This window comes from Onychomys torridus, chromosome 7 (genome assembly GCF_903995425.1).
Source record: "Onychomys torridus chromosome 7, mOncTor1.1, whole genome shotgun sequence".
Taxonomy (NCBI): domain Eukaryota; kingdom Metazoa; phylum Chordata; class Mammalia; order Rodentia; family Cricetidae; genus Onychomys; species Onychomys torridus.
In genome coordinates, this window is record NC_050449.1 from 70,077,167 (window position 1) to 70,095,143 (window position 17,977).

The 17,977-nt window shown below is 38.2% G+C and overlaps 1 pseudogene; it reads left to right on the top strand.

The window, feature by feature from the left end:
- The first annotated feature begins 1,270 nt into the window (after nt 1-1,270).
- LOC118587613 overlaps nt 1,271-17,977 on the top strand; it is a 160,474-nt pseudogene continuing 143,767 nt past the window's right edge.

Here is a 17,977-nt window from a genome sequence, read left to right on the forward strand (position 1 = left end):
AAACAATATAAGTCTCTGTGTGCTTTCTTGGTTGTGTCTGAGCGACTATGGGACTGGTGGGTAAGAGAGATTTGTTGTGACTGGACCAGGCAGGAAAACTCAAACTACAAATGGTACCCAACGTGGGGCAAGAGTTTCCACCTAAAACCTAAAAAAAAAAAAAAAAAAAAAAAAAAAATTATAAAACGAAGCTAAAAACAGCTTCCTAGTTGTCTCTCTCAAGTTAGCAGCAGCCTGCCGGTTTGAGCTACTATGTGGGTTCCTGGCCTGTGCGTCTGACCTACAGTATGGCGGGAATGAGGAATCTACAAGCGGCCCTTTACTCTGCTGCATGTTGGATTTAGCCTTTGCTAGTTCAAAAAACAAAAAACAACAGCAACAAAAAAGTTTCTGGGCTATGCACTGCTTTGATAGAACTGCTTCTGATAGTTGATGGTACACATGGCTCCAGACCCAGAGCTGGCAGTAAACTGTACCACCGCCATGTTGGGAAGCTGAGGTAGGTGGAGCCAGCAGCCACAGAGGCATTTCAATCTTACAAAGATGGATATTACACAGAGAATATGGTTTATATTGTCTTTGGGATTTTTAACTACAAAAAAAGATTTGATTGTAAAAGCTGTTAAGTTAAATAAATATGTAAATTTTAAAGGTACCTTGACTTCAAAATTTGGATATAAGGATATGTTGCTTTGGAAAAGAGTCTCTGCTTTTGTTTCCACAGAAAGCCAGAGGCTATAGATTTGTTCCAGATTAAAATACATCAGGTTTGATCAGCCAAGACCACCTGAAAGATCTCCAGTGACACCATGGCCAAATGATCCAACATCCAAAATGGTTTCAAGGCAACTGGCTAAGAGGTTTACCTTCACAGACTACTCCATAATCCTAAAATTTTCTTTGTGTTCCCATAAGATACAGCGCCCCCTCCAGCAGGAAGTAGTAAGACAAACTACGCCCAATTTCTCAAAATTATCAAGCATTGTTTATTCTCTTGATCTATAAATCAAAACTTTTTTCTTAAAATACAAATTAGATGTTATATGTATACACACATTGGGATATAACTTGGCAACCCATAAGTAAATAAAGTTTTATGACATTATAAACATATTCAGTTATAAATAAATTTTAATTTTTTAAATTTGCCATAAATTAATTTTAAATACAGTTTATTACCTATTGATAGTTTATAGAATATGTTTCTCTTTCTCTACCAGCACTTAAAAAATAAGAAAAATAAAAGTCTCTTTTACCAGGACCTGTCAACATGGGACATATTCACACCAAGACTGTGAAGAATGCAGCCTGGGTTGCCATTGAGAAGTACTGTTCATGCCTAGGTAATGACTTCCACCCCAAAAAGCACACGAACAAGGAGATTATACTATCCCTAGCTTGAAACGGCAACAAGATATGTGGCTATGTCAAGCATCTGATGAAGAAGATTCAGACAGGTTCTGTGAGAGGAATCTCTAGCCAGTTGCAGAAGGAAGAGATGGAGGGACTAATTATGTTCTTGAGGTCTCGGCCCTAGATCAGATCATTGAGGTAGATCCCAACACCAAGGAAATGTTGAAGCTTCTGGACTTCGGCAGTCTCTCCAACCCACAGGTCAATCATCCTACAATTGGGATGAATTTCAAAACACCACGTGGAGCCATTGGAATGTGTTCTGTAATATTTTTAATAAACCTGAAAACAAAAGAGAGAGAAAGAAAGCAGAAAAGAAAACTTCGTCATGCATGGTCAAAATATTATGAAATAGTATTTCTTAATACATGTACATTTATGAGTATTTGGTCATATAAAAGGTTTTTAATTTTTAGCTGTGACTAAACCCTTAGAGAGCTAGAATGACTTCCATGGGTTGAAATCAGAATATCTGTTTATTCAAATGCTGCCTCAGAGCATCAGACTGGCTGCTTCATTATTTAAGTATGTCTTCTCTTCGAGACTTCATCTAAACCAGAATTTAAATTCTCCACTGTGAAAGGGCTCAGTCTAACTTAAAAGAAATACAGAACGTTGCTACCTATTGCATTTCATCTACTATGTCCATAACTGTCTCCATTTCAATTGTGTCATCTACAAACCTGGAGATTCTAAGTTCCAAGGTTCTGTAAAGATTGAGGCAACTTGCAGTAAGTAATTGTTGTGAAGAAATGTTCAACACAAGTGTGTCTTAGGACCCACATTCAAACACTTCTTACCAGACTGTTTAAATGAAAAAAGAGAGAAGTTTTTATAATCTTTTGCTTCTGAGTAACTAAAGATTGGAGGTGACATTAAGGTACTGGGAGAAGCAGAGCAGTAAAAAGAGAGTGAGCTGAGAAAAAATATGCCACCTGAAGGGGTGGTGGGAGAAACTTCAATTCCATCCACTGAAAAATAGTTCTCTGTGTTCTTAGTACATTTATATAGGATAAAGCTTGGAAGCACGGCAGTGTGGTTCAGTGGTAGAGCATTTGCCTGGTGTGTGTGAGGGGTCCTGGGAATCAGTCCAGGGACAGAGAGAGAGGGGAGGTTACTTAGACATGGAGGTTAAGAGAGCAGTGGGGAGAGAGGAGCATGAAAGGTATGAGAAGATGATACAAGTAATAAATAGGTGACAATGTTATTTGCTTAAATAGTCTTGGGGAAAGCATTTGTATGGTCATTCTAGAACATGATACCCTGAATTAATAAGTATCTTTTGATTGATATTTAAGTGACACTGAAAAACAATTGTGATTGCATACCTTTTATGTTTCTAAATAGCAATCATAAGATAGGGGAACCACTCAAGGGATAAATTTCCAATAGTGCCATCTAGTGTTAGAATTCTTTGGTTGTACCTCTGTATGGCATTCCTGCATTGAATGCATGCTCTTTTTAAAAATATTTTTATTTTATAATTAATTTAATTGTACATATCAGCCATGGATTCCCTGTCCTCTCTCCTCCCACCTCTCAGCCCCCCCCCCCCCCAAATCCACTCCCCATTCCCACCTCCTCCAAGGCAAGATCTCCCCTGAGGAGTCAGTTCAGCCTGGTAGATTCAGTTGAGGCAGGTCCAGCCCCCTCCTCCCTGTACCCAGGCTGAGCAAAGTGTCTCACCATAGGCCTTAGGTTCCAAAAAGTCAGCTCATGCATCAAGGACAGGTCCTGGTCCCACTGCCTGGGGGCCTCCTAAACAGTTCAAGCTAATCAACTGTCTCACTTATCCAGAGGGCCAGGTCCAGTTCTATGGAAGTTCCTTAGCTATTGGTTCACAGTTCATGTGTTTCCACTAGTTTGGCTATTTGTCCCTATGCTTTTTCCATATCTCTTGCTCATATAATCCCTCCTCTCTCTTGCCAATTAGACTCATGGAAAATATCACCCAGACTGAGAAAGACAAACATGGTACGTACTCACTCATAAGTAAATACTAGATGTAAAGCAAAGGACAACCAGACTGCAACTCACAATTCTGGGGAGGCTACCTAGTAAAGAAGACCCTAAGAAAGATACAGGAATCACCCAGCAACAGAGAAATGGATAACATCTACATGAGCAAACTGGGGTTGAGGGGGGTAATGGAGGGCAAGAGTAGGGGGAAAGTGAGCTTAGGGGAGTGGGAGGTCCCAGCTGGATCAGGAACAGAGTGAGAGAACAAGGAAAGAGATGCCATGATAAATGAAGACCCCATGGGAATAGGAAGAAGCAGAGTGCTAGAGAGGTCCCCAGAAATCCAAAAAGATACCTCCACTATAGATTATTGGCAATGGTCGGGAGAGTGCCTGAGATGACCTACTCTGGTGATTGGATGGCTGAACACCCTAACTGTCATAACAGAACTCTCATCTGTTGACTGACGGAAGCAGATGTGTAGATCCACAGAAAGCATGCTCTTTTCTGAGCACATGAGCTCATAACACAGCAGGGCTGGTGTGGTTGTGAATACAAAGTACATTCAGCAGTCGTGCACAAATGCTTCTGACTCGCATTACACAAGACTTTCTTCACCTCTTTTCTGGTCACTTGCAATTTCAAATAACTCTCACTTAACACAACAGGCTACAATTGAGTAATCAGAGGAATAAAAATTGGGCTTGGAATTAGCATACTCTAAGTCTCCAGGTAATAGCTGCATGTTTATTCTCTACCTGTTCTCAAAACTGTGAACATGATCTGAAACCTATTTGTGTCAGTGGGTTTTTGTACATTATAATAAGAAAAACCAAAAACAATTAACATAGGAAGTTTGATGTCAATACAGAAAAATTAAAGAAATAGTCAACATAAATAAAAATCTTTCAAGAATTACCATCTCGAGTCTTTTGTTAATACTTTAAGAACAATAGCATGATGCTCATTGCAAAATATAAATAATCCTGAACTAAAGAATTAGGAAATAAAAACAGTGTATATAGGAATTTAATGCTTTTTTCCTATTTCTTAGTGACATATTATTTTTATGACCTAATAACTAAATTTGTTGGGTATATAGGACTGGAACATTCCCAGTTATTTTCTGGGAAGTGGGTTACACTAAGATATATAACCTTCCTCACAACCAGACCATATGTGGATGTTTGGCTGTTTTTGTTGTATCATTTGTTTGTTTTGAAATAGTGTTTTGCAATGTAGCCCTGGCTGGTCAGGAACTTTCTAAGTTGTCCTAGACAGTCTTGAACTCATAGAGATCTCTCTGGCTAAAGATTTGCACCTCAGGCCTGGCACATATGTGAATATTTTGCTTTATTAAGCACTGGCTTCCCATTTGTTTTCTCATTTTTTTCTTCATTAATAGAGACAACTTGGTCCTGGAACTAAAATACCAGCACATTTTGTATTCTAGGGCAACTGTGAGATTTAGGAATAGAGAAAATAATATATATCCAGAGAGAGGGAAGGAAAAATACCTTCTCCAGTCTAGTAGCTGGAGGCTGCTACAAGCAGCAAATTCACAGGTAGACAGTGACAAGTGCAGAAGTTTGCTTTCTCTCTCTCCTCTCTGTCTGTGTCTGTCTGTCTGTCTGTCTGTCTGTCTGTCTGTCTGTCTCTCTCTCTCTCTCTCTCTCTCTCTCTCTCTCTCTGTGTGTGTGTGTGTGTGTGTGTGTGTGTGTGTGTGTGTGTGTGTGTGTGTGTGTGTGTGTTTTGTAAGGAAGCTGAGAACAGAAAGCCACATTTTATCATATACATCAGCGGCAGCAAGTGAGAGAAGGCAAATCTGGAACAGAGAAGCACAGAGGTGTGCCCACAGTAAACAGTCAAGTGAAGTGAGGATCAACAGCAAAGGGGAGAGGAAGGCATGAGCAGAGTCACTGCTGTTTTCACTGAGTCATAGAGGAAGAATAGTATGCTCTTTGTAATATCCTGTAAAGGGGCCTCATAAAAGATGGCATCAGTGACTAGAGGTACTTTACTATTCACATCGAGGGTGGCAGGCTTAGGAACAGCTGGCTTCAACTGAGTCACATTTATTTGATGTATTTTAATTATTGTAATTATAAAACTAATAAACTTGGTTACTAACTCATACTTTTATAAGGTGTGTTTACTTCTTAGGTATAACTGTTGAGATTTGTACCTATACGATTGTTATTCAATCAAATATGTTTTTCTTATAAATCTGTAAGTTGCTGATTTTCTGGCAGCTAGATAGGCTGTGTGAAGTGGATGGGGGTAAAAAATACTTAGAATGAAAGGGGCATAATTTAACTGGGTCCATTTCCTTCTAATAATATAGATGTTGATTAAAAATGATAGATTTCTATAATTCAAATAGCAGTAACGGAAATACAAACTAGACAAGGCTGAAGGTAGGGGACAACAATGGTTTAATTGTCTGCCAAACTGGCTGTGCTACTGCTCTGGGTTGCCTGCAGTTTGAAAGCCTAAATCTATCTGTTTGCCAAACACTTGCAACAATGGCCAAATTTATCATAACCTTAGCTACCTGGTGGGGCAGGATTGAAGTGAACTGGCTGTCCCATAGGGAAGAGGCAGAGAGGGTTTCCATGAAGGTGTATTCCAACATAAGCTGAAGCCACGCACAGTTAAGAAACCTGGTTTTGCTTGAGTGAACATATTTCATTGCAGACTTCTCTCTTCAGTATTTGCCGAGTAGCCTATTAAAAGCATTACAGAAAGAAAGATGAACATGATCTCTCCAACAAGCTTTTCCCAAGAGCAAAGCTTTTCCATTCTCATTTCACCCAGTGTCACAGTTCATTTAGTAGCAGAAAAAGCCATAAAATCTAATTATTTTTTTCACGAAGGGGATACCTGCTCTATGTAATAGTTATTTTCCTCATTTTGTGTACTTAATTAGGAAAAGCAAACAAACAAATAAAATGCAAGCTATGAAATATGCCTTAGAATCAGATCCCTTTCAAATAGTCAGGTATTTATACAGTGAAGATCAAAAGAAGGGCAACTTAGGGAAGAATTCCCAGAAGGCAACACCACAGAAGGAGTGCAAAGCCAGAGGTTTTAGGATATTTTTGTGTACCTTGGTTTCTTAAACAAAGAACTGTGGCAGTTAATATCGCTCACATCTGGATCCTAGCTTTGAACCTTTAGTCTTATGTGTTCAATTTGGACCACTTGCAGAAACCAAGAAAATAGAAATGGACCATTGAAAGGGAATGCCGTAATGGAGGAGGAAGAATAGAATATAGGTAAAATAAAAGCAATCTTCAAGGCAAGTTTGCCTACTGGTGAAATCTCGTTGGATTTGAAGTCTGTTTTCCAGGAGAGAATCTACGCTTGGACATTATAAACCAGTCAAAAACACATGAACAGAGAAGTCATAGGTCCTCGGGGATAATTTAGTAGCACTGTTTCGCTAAATTAACATGCTGTCTTATAAATGCCTTATAAATATCTATAGCTATATCTATAGACAAATGCTACTGCCACATTCTTCATCAAACAAGACTCTCTTTGAAGTGCATGATGGTGAAGGCACAAGACTTATGGATGTTCAAGGTGCTGAGAATAAGTGATGGTTGAGACCAATCTTGAGATGATCTAAATATACATGCACATATGTATTTAAATAGTTATATGTATAGTTGAAATGGGTATAATGTGTCATAGCAACACAAAACTATATAACTTGAAAATAATTTGTTTTCAATGACAGATTTCTTAGATGCTAAAACAACAGTGTAATTATCTCCAAGCATGACAGAATCATTTTTACCATACTTGTCTAAATTAGACCAATTTTAATATGGAAGCTTTATTTCTGATCAGAACAAAAGTGCAGACAAATACATAGAGTGTGAACCACTGGCTTGGGCATGACTTAGTGTGGTAGGTCATTGAGCTCTTTCTCTGTAGTCCTTGTCAAATAGACATCTGTGTCCACCTTTGCCTTTTTTTAAAGATGCATCCATCTATCTATCTATCTATCTATCTATCTATCTATCTATCTATCTATCTATCTATCTATTCATTTATTTGTGTGCATGTTTCTGTGGGTATATGCATGGATGCCATATTTGTACACATTGGTGTGTGTGTGTGTGTGTGTGTGTGTGTGTGTGTGTGTGTGTGTGTGTTCAAAAACCAGAAGTAGGAGTTGGATGTCTTCATCTATAGCTCTCTGCTTTGCATTGAGACATCGTATAATCAGAAGTTTCTCTCCCACCTGCCAGTTCCCCAAAAACCACTCTGAAGCTTAATATTAGTTATAAATTTTTGGCCGATGGCTCAGGCTTATTAATAGCTAACTCTTACATTTAAATTAACCCATTTCTACTGATCTAAGTATTGCCACATGGCCGTGGCATTACCAGTCTGCTGGCATGTTGTTCCTTGGGTGGCTGCTTGGGCAGCTGGATGGTGTCTCCCAGACTTCTCCCTTCTTCTCCTGAATCTCTCCTTGGATTTCCTGCCTGGCTCTAACCTGCATTGCCATAGGCCAAAGCAGCTTTATTTGTCAACCAATGAGAGCAACACATATTCACAGAATACAGAAGGATATCCTCCATCAACAGGGTCTTTCTTTTAAGTGGAGGCTTGCGTTTTCTCCTGTCTGAAACTTTCTTGGAGTGGAGGTTATGGCACATATAGGGTACCTACCTTTGTAGGTGGGTGCTAGGATCTGAACTTAGTCCTAGTGATTACACAGCAAATGCTCTTTACCATCAAGGCATCTCTCCAGTCCCACATTTTTTCATTTATCCATTTATTTATCTATCTACCTATTTGTTTATTTATTCTTAACAAATTCAGGCATTATATTGTCCAATCTTTGGGTAACAGATTGGGATAGGAAAGACTACCTAGTATAAATAACTGTCTACAATTAGGCTTTTAAGTCTGTTCTATGACAACATTTTTACCTGCAAAATTATATATGTCTGGATAATGGCCACTGTTATTCTTTAGAATCACTCAAGGAATATATTATTCTAAAAATATAATTTTCAGGTTTCCATTTCTGGATTGATGAAATTAATATCTATAACAGGAGAAAGTTTCATTAAATCCCCCACTGCGTAGTCACCAATTCCTTCTCTCAGATTACAAAATGGCCTCAGTTTTACTAATAATCTGTTATTAAACTTTGACTATGTCTTTTAAGTTTTTCTAGACTATTTAACTAAAAATATGATGGTCTAAATGTTATTTATAACATTAAATGACTATATGTAGGTAGGGACAATGATGTCTTAGGGTTTCTATTGCTGTGAAAAAACACCATGACCAAAAGAAAAGCAACTTGGTGAGGACAGAGTTGATCTCAGCTTTACAACTCTCAGGTCACACTCTATTAGTCACTAAAGGAATTCAGAACTGAAACTCAAAGCAAGAACATGGAGGGAGAGGCCATGGAGGAATGCTGCTTACTGGCTTGCTTTTCATGCATTGCTCCTCATAGCTTGCTTAGCCTGCTTTCCTATAGCACTGAGTACCACTAGCACAGGGTTGACAGGACCTACAGTGATCAGGGACAACCCATATTCATTATCAATCAAGAAAATGCACAACAGGCTTTCCCATATGCCATTCTTGTGGGGACATTGTCTCAATAGAGGTTCCTTGTTCCCAAATGACTCTAGCTTATCTTAAGTTGCCATAAAACTAGCCAGCACAATAGATCATCCTTAATTAAGTTAGAAATGGTAGAGACTCCAGAATGTCATTCTCAGATTGATGATTGTTGCTGTAGAGTATAAAGAAGGGATAGGATTTTTTTCTAAAGAATGGATTGATAAGAAAAAAACATTTCCATAAACTAAAGATGAGGTGATTACAAGCAGGAAAACGGAAAATATTATATCATGAAAACTAAGTGAAGAACTGTCCGAGAAGAGAGTAACAATAGTAATTGAATGGTAGAATATGAACAAGGAGTGTGAATCAGAGAGAAGCCCATTGAATTTTATGCGAGTGTGGGAAAGGGGGTGATTATGAAGCGAGCAACTGCATTTCCTGGAAATATTTTGCTACTAGTTATTATCAGATTCAGAAAATGGACCAGAGCTCACATTGAATGAAATTTTGGATCAATGGCTGTTCTGAGTATCTATCAAGACCAGAAACTAGTGCCTTCATTTGCCATGTTTATTAAAGGATAAATGCAGGGGATCATGACCAAATGCTTAAGCTGCTGTCACTTTCTACCGAACACAACACAGACTAGATTAATTTGGTCAATAAATATTTATTGAGCACCCTGCTATATGCCAGGTTTCAGCAACAGAGCAAAGAGAAAGAAATAGAGCCATAGTGGTTCCAGCTGGGGAAGGACTGTTGAGATAATACTGTCCATGGAAGGCTTCTCCATTTTTAATGTGCAGACAAACGCCTGAGAACCTTGTATAAATGCAAATCCCAATTCGTTTTTTTTTTTTTTTTTTTTTTTTTTTTTTTTTTTTTTTAGGGCAAGGCCAAGGACTTTACATTCTCAGTAAACTCATGAATGGTGCATTGTTGCCAGAAAGTAGAGCACACTTCAAACAGCAAGGGCAAGAGAGGTGAAAGAGACCACTCAGAGTTGTTACACCTGGATGACTTTTCCATAATGTGTTCCCACTGCCAGAAGCTCTGATTCAGAAATGTGAATGATTTTAAATCTACTCATTTCTGGAAATACTAAGCGTCCCATCACTCTACAGAGGAGGAGGAGTACAAATGGAGACCTCATGTGAGAGTCAAGTATATTTACAATTGTTAGGCCTCCTGAGGGGTCCAAGTAATAACCACACCTCTCACCCTCAACTTCTGAATGAAGGGTGAAAAGCAAATGATGGTTAAGTTGGACAATGTATCTTACCAAGTTAGACTTTCCCAGGTACAAGCCAAAGGTACACATGATGCTGGCCCAGGGCATGTTGTCCCATAGGAGTGGTGTGCTTGCCCTTAGAGGACACCAAATAATGCATGCTCACCTAGGGTAGCTAACTCCCAAAAGAAAGGTAGGGAGAAATATACTAAGAATTCTTATTTTTGTTTGAGAACCAACCAGTGAGTGTCTGTTACTGGTGGGCTGAAAAGAAAGGGCAAAAATAAGTGAGAATTATTTCTCCAAGAGAGATTCCATAAAAAATGAGGAAGACAGACCAGATTTAATGTTCTTCTCCTCATGAACTGACAGCCACACTGTGACAAGCTGGGCCATGCACTAAAAATTCTGGAACAATTTTAAGTTGGATGAGGTATCTTTTCTTTTTTCCTTTTGTTTTTGGACTAGCTATAATTTAAAGGGGTGCTTGACAAATGTACTATTCAAGTCACCCTGAGGCATCAGAGTAGAGAATCTGACTCTGCAGATTTAGGTAAGGCCTTTAGCATCTCCATGATGCTGCTCAGGGAGCCCATGAGCCCATAACACACAGCCTAGAAGACAATCCTTTATCTCAAGACTCAAGTCTCCTCCAGCCGAAGATATGAGAAAGAAGACTATCAGTTAATTTATTTTATCTTTGGCTAGCCACAGGATTCTTATGTAAAATTATGCCTTAGTATTGCTGTCCTTTCTCAATATTTAGAGGCTAAACCTTGTTACTATTGACAAAGTAAATTTCAATTAGTCAAATACCATCCCTTCATTGTAATACTGTGCTGACTAGTTTTATGTCAACTTGATACAGGTTAGAGTCGTCGGAGAGGAGGGAAGCTCAATAGAGAAAATGCCTCCACAAGACCAGGCTATAGGCAGGCCTGTAGGTTATCTTCTTAATTAGTGATTGATGCTGGAGGCCATTGTGTGATACTACTCCTGAGCTGGTGGTCCTCGGTTCTAGAAGGAAGCAGGCTAAGCAAGCCATGTGGCAGAAGCTAGTCAGCAGCCATTTCCCACCACTTCTCCATAAGCTTCTGCCTCCAGGTTCCTGCCCATTTTGAGTTCCTGCCTTTCCTTCCCTCAGAGAACTCTGTCTGGTTCAGGATACATGAGGCAATTAAACCTTTTCCTCTCCAAGTTGCTTTTGGTCATGGTGTTTTGTAACAGCAGTAATAACCCCAACTAAGACAAATACCATCTGACAAACTGAGAGTTAAAAGAGAAAATTTGCTAGTCCAGTCACATATGCAGCTGATTTCTAATCCTGAAATGGAATCCTATATTAGTTTTTTGATGTTTCTCACTTTCTGCTTCATTTGTCATTGGCAGACAGACTGTAAATTGTTTGTATATGCACTCTATAATATTGTACTGAACCAACACAATTGTGTTCTATCATAATCTCTATCTCACAATGAATGCTAGAGAACAATGTGGTTGTTGTGGATGATACTTACACTAATGTAGCTGAATGAAATACAGTATGTCAACATCTAGGTGAAGTTATAGCATTGTTTACTTTCTTTCTTACTAATCCCTTTTGTATAAGGATAGGCATAGTCCAAATGTATTGAAGTTTAACCTGGAATCATATTCTCTCTCTCTCTCTCTCTCTCTCTCTCTCTCTCTCTCTCTCTCTCTCCTTTTAGAGAAGAAATTGCTAGCAAACCATGATGTCCATCAGCCAAAGATGAAGAGAGTATCCACTTCTCTGTAGTCAACAAGTTTTAGTTCACCAACAATGCTACTCTGAGAAAGAATGCCCCACAGTAGTCTTCAGCTAGTAGACTTTAACAGTGACTCCTGGCATAAAGCATCATATCCCTCATCTTATTCTGTGTTAACAAATATGTTAATACTACATTTGTTGATTATAGGAATGATCTGGGTGACAAGTTTTCCCATAGACCTTCAAGACCCACTTGGTAGTCACTTGTCCAATACCTTCGGTCTTAGAGAAAATTGCACATTTAAATATTCATCATCACTGAAAAAAATGGACAGAGATATTCAGGGGAAAGTAGAGGTAGTATTTCTGTTTTAATGAGAAGACCTTGTATTAGAGTGCATACAGTTCTATTAATGGTAAGGGCAGATGTTCTGGCAATATTCATTTAATTTAAACTGAGAGATTTTATAATTCCTATTGTCCTCTGCCTGTTCTCTGCTTAATTCTAATAGACTGGAGAAATTTACTGATATTTCAAAATTAATATGTAATGAGATATCAAGTTAAAATATTAAGAAATTAAATGAAGAATGATACCATGTAAAACTTAATGTACTTAAGTAATAATTTATGTAATAGGGGCTTACAGAATTCTGAAATCAAGCTTTTACTAGCCTTCAAGATAGTTCCCATAAGTCTAAGGTCTCTAAAGTTTCAGATTAAATTTCAAGTTTATGACTTACTATGTTTATGTTTTTGGTCAAAGGTATGTACACTCTTAAATGCATCTCACCTATATAATGAGCTCTTGCCTACTAACATTTCATCATCTGAAATTCAATTATTTTCAGGATACGCTTTCGAAGGTAGATTATTTTACATTTGTTACCAGCCTTTGCTGTTAACCGGCTCTCAGCTCATTAAATCAAGTTCTCAAAAACTCTCCTTTTAAACTGGGCGGTGGTGGCAGATGCCTTTAATCCCAGCACTCAGGAGGCAGAGCCAGGCAGATCTCTGTAAGTATAAGGCCAGCTGGGTTTACAGAATGAGTTCCCAGGCACCAAAACCACATGGAGAAACCTTGTCTCAAAAAAACAAACAACAACATCAACAACCACAATAACAAAAACCTCTCCTTTCACACAGGGCCAGGAAGCTGTCTTTTGCAGTCAATAAATGCTCATATTTGTTTTTATTAATAACACTACTCTCATAAATATTGTATTCCCCATTTGGCAAAACTCATAAATACTATGAAACATATTGAAGAGAGCCTGGTAGATGAATAAGAAGGTGGAGATGCCATTGAGCTGAAAGTAGACTGCCCAGCTAAAGGCCTACTATGGCCTGGGCAGGTCGAGGTGACTTCTCTTCAAAGACTGCTGTCGTAATTCTTCACATAATGGATTGCTCATGCCTGCATTACCATTTCTCCACAGATTTTGTTTCCTTCTTTTCCCTGTCAAAATTTTTCTCTTCTTCAGCACCACAGCATCACTGAACTATCTTACAAGTGAACAAAGGTTGGTACATAGGCAGTAACACATGCAATAATAAAAGAAAATTGTCATAATGAAAATAACTATAAAATATTTCATAGCTTAAAAATCAAATTTCTCCTTTAAGTTACCATGATTCATTCATCCTCTCTTTAAGATTTACTTTTGTTTTGAAATAACTTTAGACTTATTTTTAAATTCACAAAAATATCACAAAGAATTTCTACATTCCCTGTACTGTTTTTCCTAGTGGTAACAACTTTGAAATCATCAATACAATGATCTTGACCAGAAAACATTTTTATATGCTACTATTATCCAATCTAATTATCACATTAAAGCCTTACCCCTTGTCCCTCTTCTCAGCCTAGAACTGAAACTAGAACCTTGTCTTGCAGTTATCTGTCATGATTCCTCATTTTCTGACAGTGTTCCAGCTGCCTTCATCCTTTGTGACTCAATAATTTTAATAACATTGGATAAGGGCAGGAAGATGGGTAAAGCACTTGCTGTACAGGCATGAACGCCTGAGTTTGTATCTCCAGGACCCATGTGAAAGCCAAATGCAATGGCACATGTCAGTAACCAAGTGCTAGTGATATGGAGATAGACATATGCCAGAGACAGCCCGTCTAACCATTCACTGAGCTCTATGCCCAGTAAGAGACCATGTCTTAAAGAGCAATGAGGAAAGACACTTGCCAATGGCCTCTTGATTCCACAAGCACACACATGGTTAAGCACACTTGTACATACAAGTGGTCACATGTACACAACCATAGAGCTGCATGTACATGTGTCCAATACACTCAGAAAAAAAACTGGGTATATATATCCAAGTGTGTGTGTTAGACAGCAGATTGCCTTTCAATTAGTGTCTGTATAATTTCTGTCAGGATTAGATTTAAGTTCTACATTTTGAGTCAAATAATGTAGATATGTCTTATTGAAGATTAAAATTTATAGTTTTTAGAAACATTCGAGAAAATGTTTAAAAGTCATAAGCAAGTTAAGAATATATAAAACTATAATATATGTATTACTAATTATGAATAATATCACATGTATATAACAAATGTATTTTAAATTTAATTAAGGGTTTTATTTTATTTTTAGTATATTTGTATTATTTAAGACAATTTCTAAATTTATATCTATTTTGACCATATCTTACTTCCCCTCCCCCAAGTCCTTCCAGATCTGTTCCTCATCCCTACCACCCAACTTTAAGTTCTTTCTCAAGAAACAAGGAAAAACCTGCTGGGAGCCATCCTAGGCAGTTGATGGGTCCTGCAGAGGGTGTAAGGAGTTGGCAGGAGAAGGAAGTGAGCCAGGCCATGGTTGTCAGGAGAATCTTGCACCCTGACTGACTAGCAGGCAGAGTGTTTATTTATTTATACAGAATTTAGTTAGCAGGGATAGAGTCATGATGTTCCAAAACATAGATCATATCATTTTTGGTTTTGGACATGTCTTTCACTTCCTTTTGCTCATCTTTCAGTCATCATTAATAAACTATGACAGAACAGAGTTATCATTTCCAATAATTTTTTCTCAAGTTTTGACATCATTAACAAACAGTTATCATTCTTTTTTTAAATTGATGTGTTATTTACTGCCTTTTTTTATAATTTAATTTAATTTTACTTATCAGCCATAGATTCCCCTGTCCTCGCCCCTCCCACCCCCACCCCTGCCTTCCCTCCAGCCCACCCCCCATTCCCATGTTATCCAGGGGAAAGATTCCCCTGGGGATTCAGCTCAACCTGATAGATTCAGTCCAGGCAGGTCCAGTCCCCTCCTTTCAGACTGAGCAAAGTGTCCCTGCATAAGTCCCAGATTCCAAACAGCCAGCTCATGCACTAAGGACAGGTCCAGGTCCCACTGCCTGGGTGCCTCCCAAACAGTTCAAGCTATTCAACTGTCTCACTTATCCAGAGGGCCTGATCCAGTTGGGGGATCCTCAGCTTTTGGTTCATAGTTCATGTGTTTCCATTAGTTTGGCTATTTGTCCCTGTGCTTTTTGCAATCTTGGTCTCACCAATTCTCGCTCATACAATCCCTCCTCTTTCTTGCCAATTGGACTCCTGGAGCTCCACCTGGGGCCTGGCTGTGGATCTCTGCATCAGTGATAGAGAAATGGATGAGATCTACATGAACAAACTGGACATGAGTGGGGGTAATGAAGGGCAAGGTTTGAGGGAAAGAGAGCTTAGGGGAGCCAGAGATCCCAGCTGGATCAAGAACAGAGAGGGAGAACAAGGAATAACAGACCATGATAAATGAAGACCACATGGGAATAGGAAGAAGCAGAGTGCTATAGAGGTCCCCAGAAATCCACAAAAATACCTCCACTGTAGACTACTGGCAATTGTCCAGAGAAAGCTCAGTTATCATTCTTACTCATTAACCCCATAACCCAATTTTTGAGAATCTAGAGGCATATGACAACCTGTACTCAGGCTGGTTGTTTTGGTTGCTTCAAGGACACTAGACCAAAACAAAATCTTCAAACACCCTGGGAATTTTGCCATGTCTCAAGCAATGTATTATTAACTCTTAGTGGTCAGAGTGCCCAGGAAAAATCCTCAGGCTAAAGCTGCTGTAGTTATTAATCAAATTCTGCCATAATACAATCAATGTTCACATTTATATCCTTATAGAATTGGTCTATATGTCTAATCCTGGCATTCTGTTGTTCCTTGGTCATACGACATTATAGTGGCTCTACATGAGCTAACTTCTAAGAGAGGGAGGTCCTAACACCTCATACTTTTATTGTCTTTCCACTCCATACTTTGTTCATCAGTATGTATCTATATAGGGCAGAGCTGTAAGCCATGTAATCACCTGAGTGTACAGTGGGAAGAGGCTTGTAATCTGAACTATGCACAATTCCTCTAGCCCACTGAATCTTGTTGACCTTTTAAAACTTACTTTGTTTTGAATATCTTGTTCCAGTTAAGTTCAGGGAGAGATATTTCAAGAATGTCTTATAGCCTCATGAAGAGACCTCTGGCTTCTTTATGTGTCTACAACCTCCAGGGCATAAGGAAGACCTTCAAGTAGATAAGGATATCTCTCTCAAAGTGTGTGTGGGGGATTCACAAAAAAGTATGTAGCTAAGAAACACTTAAAAATGTCCGACATCATTAGCTATTGGGGAAATGCAAATTTTAAAATAATTGAGCTTTCATCTTATCCTAGTCAGAAGGGCCAAGATTTATAAAACAAAGGGCATATATTAAGATAAATGAAATTTGTAGGTTTTTACTTTCACTATGTCAGCAATAGTCATTAAGAGATTTCAGTTGACTCACATTCTCTTCCTTGTATTTGTGTTGAAAGACTCCAGCTCTCAACTACTGTTCCAGTGCCACGCCTTCCTGACTGCAGCCATGTTCCCCATCAGGATGGTAATGGACTCTAACCCTTTAAAACTACAGGCCCCACATTAAAGTTTTCCTTGATCATGATGTTTTATCATAGCAATAGAACACTGACTAGGGGAATCCTGATTCAACTCTATTTCTTATCTTGATCAACATGATCTAGACTTTAAGATCTGAACCAGAACAACGTTAAAACAAGTAATTCTGTCATAATATTAATTCATTTGCATAAAATTCCAATGTAATTTAACTGAAGTTCCTTGAGGTTTCAGCTGCGATTTGACCTTTAACATGCATATAAAAACAAACAAGCACAATAAAAACAAACAAACAAAAAAGCAGGACACTGAGCTGGGGCTATAGTTCAATGATAGATCACTTGCCCAGCACACAAAGCCCTGGATTTTATCTCTAGTACCCACCAAGGGAAAACAAAAGGCATAGTTTGGATGACACAAGTAAAATTTTAGGGTAGCCATGGTTACATGATGAGACTCTATCTTAAAATAAAACAAAACAAACAAAATTTATAAAACAAGACAAACATCCTATATAGGGGCTGGAGTATAGGGCTGTGTGGATCCCTTGTCTATCAAATACAAGGTCCTGAGTCAACCCTCAGCACTGTAAAAATAGCAACAACAAGTCAGTTTCCTTTAGTACAGTGAAAATCTTTGTTCTTCAAGTTGGTCTTTCTCATAAATCCACTGAATAAAATTTAGGTAGTTGTCATGGAAGGCAATGGAAATTGTAAATAAGATATCACATAGTAAAACCTAGTGCATATCAATGACATAACATAAAATTATAGTCAACCTTTGCAAAGCCATAAAGTTGTAATTACTGTCTTCTTTCATAGAGAAGGAAATACGTTAGTTCAAAGTAATTATAAGTACAATAACAAAATATAAAGCCATACTTTTATTATATTTATTATGTTAAATTGTATTTATACATATAGAATTGGTATATAGAAGTAGAATCTGTAAGTGTAGAACTCAAACATCAAGATCTGTACATCTAAATCCAGAACTAAGCCTCTTGTTTTTCTAAATATGCCTTCTGCATAATGTAACAATTATGCATAGAACCATGAGTAGAATTATAATATTAATAGTTCCTAGCTTCATTAGAAGAGGGATTTTAG